Raw genomic sequence first — 6,855 nt, 5'->3', positions numbered from 1 at the left:
GTCTACCCAGCTCACATCTACGGCCTTGTGGTCCCCTCATGGCCAGGTAACAAAAGACAAAAAGTGCTGAATTTGGTTCATGGACGGGTCAGATTGGTGTGTAAATTTAAGCCACAATTGCTTGAATGGACTGCTGCTGCACTACAGTTCTTCTTATGGTTGACCTTGAAAGAAAGTGATGAGGGAAAATTCCCCCAGTGGATAGAGATTGTAGGGGTGCTCTTTGTCATTCAACTTGTATGAAAATAAAAGTGGCCTGAGGTTAGAATTCATAATACTTCATGGGTCTTGGCAAATAGCTTGATTGGCTGTTCCTGGGCCTGGAAGGAGAAAGATTAAAAAATTAGAGCCAAGAACTTCTGGGTAGTAGGTTTGTGGATGGACCAATGGTCCTGGGCACTAAAAGCCAAGCTCATGTATCACATGCTACTACCTACTAGATTCCATTCTCTATGGAAAAATAACTCAACAATCAAATAGAATGACTTGGCTAGCAGACCTCAGTCTGCTTCTGCCATTAGTCACTCATGTTCTGTCAAAATGTGCTCATGAACAGAATAGCCATATAGTCGCAGGCAATGGCTCTACCATGATGGGATCCCATTCAGCAAGGCTGGTTAAACTATTCAGTCCTGGAGGTGGCAGCACTGAGGCAGCGGCACCCACCCTCCAGCTCTCAGCTCCTCCTCTCTGCTCTGCGCCAGCTGCGCCACCATGAAGGAACAAGCCTTCTCTTTTGCCAAGGACTTCCTGGTGCCATCTCCAAGACGGCGGTGGCCCAGATCAAGTGTTTCAAGCTGCTGTTGGAGGTGCAACATGACAGTAAGCAGATCGCAGCCCACAAGCAGTACGAGGACATCGTGGACTGCGTCGTGCGCACTTCCAAGGAGCAGGGCATGCTCTCCTTCTGGAGGGGCAACCCGGTCAACGTCCTCTGCTACTTCCCTGCACAAGCCCTCAAGTTCACCTTCAAGGATAAGTACAAGCAGGCCTTCCTAGGGGCCGTGAACCAGCACACACAGTTCTGGAAGTATTTTCCTGGAACCCTAGCCTCTGGCGTGGTGGCCAGGGCCACCTCCCTCTGCTTTGTCTACCCTCTGGAATTCATTAGAACCCGTCTGGTGGCCGACGTGGGGAAATCTAGCGCCGAGCGGGTGTTCAAAGGCCTGGGAGACTGGTGAAAATCACCAAATATGACGGCATCTAGGGCCTGCACCAGGGCCTCGGCGTCTCCGAGCAGAGTATCCTCTCCTACAGGGCTTTCGCCTTCGGCGTGGACGGCAGGCCAGAGGCATGCTCCCCAACCAAGTCATGGTGAGAGGGGTCATTGCCCCACTGTGACAGCCGTGGACAGCACGGTCTCCTACCCCTTCGGCACCGTGAAGCGGCACGTGATGATGCAGTTGGGGTGCAAAGGAGCCGACATCATGTACCGTGGGACTGATGGTGGAAGATCTTCACCAATGAGAGGCTCGAGGCCTTCTTCAGGGGCGCCTGCTCCAACGTCCTCAGGGGTATGGCCAGTGCCTTCGTGCTGGTCCTTTACGTTGAGCTGAAGAAAGTTATCTAGGTTCAGCCTCTTTCTTAGCAGCTTAGACACTGGGATCAGGAGAGTGGTGTAGACTACTTCACTGTTACGGACCTTCCAGAAATTCCGACATCTTTGCCTGGCCTGATCATGTGTAGAAGGCTGGGGAGAGCTGTAGAACGGGGTTCGTTGTGATCACGACCACTGGCACTCTGGTACCATGAACCAATACCACAGGGAGGGGAATCCTGGCATCTTCATGGGTCCACATGCAGGGCAGCCCTGCTACCCTGGTGCTTGTAGGACCGAGCTGTGTTTAAGTATTTATTTAAAGAAAACCATGCCTCCCATTTGTGCTTAAGCACTATCCTCTTTTGCACAGCAGATTACTTGCTATTCCATTCTATGTTAAGCATTCTGCTGCAAAGCGTAAGAACAGGACAGAGGGGGAAAAAACTGGTTAAACTACTTCTGCTACCAAATATTGAACATGACAGCAGGAGACCAAAGCTGAGACCATCATTCAGCACCATTTTCCCAAGGAATCTCAGGAACCACTTTGTGGCTAATTGACCACTTTCACTCTGAAAGAGAACATTTCAGCTTGATTTGAATCAACACATAGTACCATTATAGACTTGTCTTTCCTTCCCACAGGGCCTCAGCCAGACCACTATTCCTGGGCTTATAGAGTACTTGATTCACCAGTATGGGATCTTGTGTAACATCACATCAAAAAAGGGCCCCCTTCGTGCTCGCTTCGGCAGCACATATACTAAAAAAGGGCCCCCTTTACAGCAAAGGACAAGCCAACTGTGAGCATATAACCATTGGCTACACTCATCCTATCACATATTACACCTTCAGTAAGCTTTTGGAGAGGCTGAGTGATGGAATACTCTTAAAAGGCACAGATGAGTTCCTTGCTCACAAATGATACCCTGAAAGGATGTAGTGACATCTTCCAGGATACATACTAAATTAATGATTATACACCACAAATTAATATTGAGTCCTGTAGATATTGAAAAGACGGGTACAGGAAACAAGGGATAGAAGCTGGGGTAGTCCCACTTAGCATTACTTGCGGTGACTCATGTTGAGCACACATGTGCTTTCCATCACTGCAGCTCTAGGTTCTAATGTGTATACTCATACAGGTTTCTAGGGAGATAATCTCTCTACCAGAGGACACAGAAAGAATCTCGTTAAACTTTAAGCTGTAGTTGCCACCAGCTCACCAAGGAATTAGTAGGCAAGGAATGGAGTCATTCTGACCAGGGTAAATAACTCTGGCCATCAGGAGACAGTAAGGCTGCTATTATAAAATGGGACCAAGAAGAAGTGTTTGTGGGATGCAGGCCATCCGCTGGGGCATCACTTGGTGGTGTCCTGGCTAATGTAGACAATCATCAGCAAGTGCAGCAGTCACAGCCTCAGAAGGACATGGCTGCAGGTCTCAGACCCCTCAGGGATGAGGGTATGAATTATCCACCAGGTAATCAACCTAGACCAGCAGAGGTACTGCCTGTAGCAGAGAAATGAGCAGACGAGAAGAGCTAGGATGAGTATGTGCAGGAGGTGTTGTGCAGTCCACGCTGGAGTGTCTGACTCAGATGCTCTTTCAGGAATGAGGCACTCATTTCCATAATGTCTAGGGTATTGGCAGTAGATGGATCACAACTAAAACTTTCCCACAACATTGGCCTCGAACAAAGGGTAAGAAAATAAGAGTTGACCTCCTTGCTTCAATTCAGGACATCTCTGTGGGCCAGCTTCAGAGAAACCGATGGGTTCAGCTGAGGCCTTTTTTGTAACTGCAGCACAGTTCAACTTCTCTCTTTGCTCAGTTCTCTTTCCCTCACTTCCTTCTGGGTGTCTTTTTCCAGGAGTATTCTTCAATAAAATACTTGTATGAAAATCTGCAGCTTGGAGTCAGTTTCCTGGGAACCAGGACTACTATATGAGATATTAATTATAAATTAGTTTTGATTTATTCCTTTAAAACAACTTAAATAAGATTATTACTCAATTACTAGTTTTATTTTACACAAGGGGCTTCATAATATATACAAAGATATTATGATATTATTTCCCAACTTGTTAAACATTGACCTTTGAATGCATGTATATATATTAGAATCTGTCTTAGATTCACATGCTCAATAATTTGGCTAAGAAATTGAAGGAAAAGTGTAGTAGGTGTATGTGTAAACTCCAGAAGATATAGATATATATATACTTTTTTTTCAGAAGATCACTAGAAGACACTGAAAATAATTACAAAGAAACAAATGATGATAAGTCAAATGTAAAAATAACATAATATGAAAAATTACTTTATTTACAATGGATCTCCCAGATGAAAAGCTATTTTATATGTAATAGCATTGACTACAATTATGCAATATCCAATCCTTAAGATACTTGACTTTTGACTTAAAAAAATCAGACTATGTTTTATTCTGTTAGCACTTCATTCACTCGTTTATTCAATGAGTGAATCAAGTGATGTAATATTCACTCATTACATGGTGAATGTTCTTCTTGATTTAAGGCATTAAGTAGCACATTAATCTCCAAATGTAAATCTTTCTTTAAAATACATAGACATAGTAGCTCAAAGTGTGGTGTGTATATCAGCATCATCTGGTAGCTAGAAGAAAGGCAGAATCCCCGCACCAAGACCTTTGAAAATGGAATCTGTATTTAACAAGGCTTCCCCAGATGATTATAAACACTTTGAAGTCTGATGAGCATTGCATTGAGAACTATTAATTCTAGAGTTTTTCTGTCAGAAGAAAAAAGTTATAATTTCACTTGAATGAAATGAGAGAATTCCATCGTGAGACTCTAGGCCAGGGGTGTCAAAACCTTTTTCAATGGTTTTTTTATCAAGGGCCGTATGCAGTAAAATTCTCAAACAGCCGGGCCACTCACTCGAGGTGAAGTACATATTGCCTCACCTGGTTTATTTAAGTAAACTAAATATATTTTTGGAATTCACTGCGGGCAAATTAACAATGGATTGCGGACCGCAGTTGGCCTGTGGGCCACAGTTTTGACACCCCTGCTCTAGGCTGACCCCAAGCTAGATATGCTGACACCTGAATATGCTACTTATATCTTGAAGACTTAGTAGAACCATTACTACAGTGGAAAGTCTTCACTTTTCCCTAAACGAATAGGAGCTCTTCTCCCTCTCCCTGTACAATGTACTTCTAAAGACCCTAGATTTTTCTCATCACAAAACACCACACATAATTGCGGTCTGTCTTCCCTCTGTAACGGTAACTTCTTCCCATTCCATAATATTGTATCTGTATGTTTGTAGCAATAGCTGTGGTAATCCTAATTTGTGCCCCTTTTTCTGGCCACAAAGAATTGTTCCAGTGGTAAGGATCCACTCAAATTAGAGTCATAGGATCTCTTCTCTGGGAATTTTGGAACTTATATAGAATGTGGGTGCCTGGACTATCACATATAAACTGGGAACTGTTCATAGTGTCCATTTTCTGCTATGAGATCTGGGAAACAAGTCCGTTTGCAATAGGACATTGAGAATGCGATAGATACTCACACACACAAAAAAAAGCAGTAATAAAAGAAATTGAAAAGGATTTTGGATTTCATAATATTAATTTAGGCCTTGGTTCCATTCTAATGTTGCTAGTATGTGCTTGTCCTACAGTTTATAGTGAATCCCATTATGTAGACAAATTTTTCTGTATTGTTTCCTTACCTAGTACAAATTGGGTTTCTAATATTTGCAACCCAAACATTATTAATATACTCTAAAACACTGTAAACTTTGTGAAGTCAGAACTCTTTTATGTCTTGCTCAATACTCTAATGACAGCAGCTAGTTCCTGGTAAAAATTCAGCTCGCTAAAAGTGTTTATTAACTATATGTTAAATGAATGGCTACTATCCCATACGTGTACTGTTTATCATTAATGGTTCCATGTGTTTACAAAAATGTGATTGATTTTAATTCTCCAAATTATTTTTTCTCTAGAGTGACCCTCTATTGTGCGACTTGTTTTATATCTGCAACACTTCTATTGTAGTGTGTATTTGTTGATTGTGTCAGTCCAACACCCTCCTTCTGCTTTGGCTAATGGACCATTATTTCCTGTGGAAAATTCATTTCATTTGATTTGGGTAGTAATGATCCTTTTCTCTCCCTGTCAGCCAGAACTGGACACATTACATGTGGCTTGGATAATTGGAGTATCCATTCCACATTGGACACAGCAGTAATTTCAAAAATGGCTGTGTGTGTGTGTGTATAGGTCTCTCATTGGGCCCATCAAGTCCTCCCTGATAATTTTTTCTGTAAGGATAAGGGAAAATATTCCTTTTTTCACAGGACACATGTTAAGATCTAACACATGGACACTCTTGGTTCAAAATTTGGAGTGATAGAGTGCTACGACATCATTAAAGGCTCTGGTTTCTGGTGTGACTTGAGGCTAGTGTCAAAGTTAATTGTGCCAATTTGTTCTCCTTGATTCTTAGGGTAGTTTTTCATACAACTTTGTTATCTGAAAGTGTTCTAAAAAATACATGCATACTACACAACCCCTACATACTCTCTCTCTCTCTCTCTCTCTCTCTCTCTCTCTCTCTCTCTCTCTCTCTCTCTCTCTCTCTCTCTCTCTCCCACTGCTAGTTCAAAGGGCATGGCAGAATTTCTCAGAAGACACTGTCTTTTATTTAATAAAACAACTTGGGAAGAGATTTGGTTGTGGAAAAACAGTTTTTAGGATATGATTAGGTGGTATAAAAATGACAGAAAGGTAACTTAATTGTTTTGAAATAAGAATTTATTATTTTGGGAAGTATACCTAAGGAGATGTTAAAAGTTCAATGGTACAAAGGGAATTGAGAGAGGATAAAAATGGGAAAAGCATATAGAGTCAGCTGGATGCTAACAAGCTGTGAGCCCAGGAGAGGATATCTTCAGTGAGAAATTCCCAGAGCAGTTGGGACTCAGAGATTTTAAGAGCAAGGGTGGCTAAATTTAAAATTTATATTGTATACTAGAAGAAATTGCACTGTAAATTTTCACTATTTCTCCCAACAATCAGAAAATAATTTGTATGTAATATCAAATAGAAATATATTGGGAACAATACAGGTATTCAGTAATGTGATTTGTTTAAAAAATAATATTTAAAATATAATAAGAATTTTCCTCTAAGCAATAAAGTAACCAGTTAGAAAATATAATGGAACAGAAAAATATTAGATAGTGATACAAAATTAAATATCAAGGAAATACATTTAAGAAATTCTCAGAAACTGTGTGGATAATACTTTAA

At 41.5% G+C, this 6,855-nt stretch overlaps 1 pseudogene; it reads left to right on the top strand.

Moving 5' to 3' along the window:
* The first annotated feature begins 714 nt into the window (after positions 1-714).
* On the top strand, positions 715-1,570 carry LOC109435291 (ADP/ATP translocase 3 pseudogene; annotated as a pseudogene).
* The last annotated feature ends 5,285 nt before the right edge of the window (positions 1,571-6,855 follow it).

The sequence above is a fragment of the Rhinolophus sinicus genome, chromosome 4 (assembly GCF_057876585.1).
Source record: "Rhinolophus sinicus isolate RSI-liver-muscle chromosome 4, RSI-T2T, whole genome shotgun sequence".
Lineage (NCBI taxonomy): Eukaryota > Metazoa > Chordata > Mammalia > Chiroptera > Rhinolophidae > Rhinolophus > Rhinolophus sinicus.
Note: the sequence above shows the minus strand (reverse complement) of the source record. Positions and strands in the feature narration are given on the sequence as shown.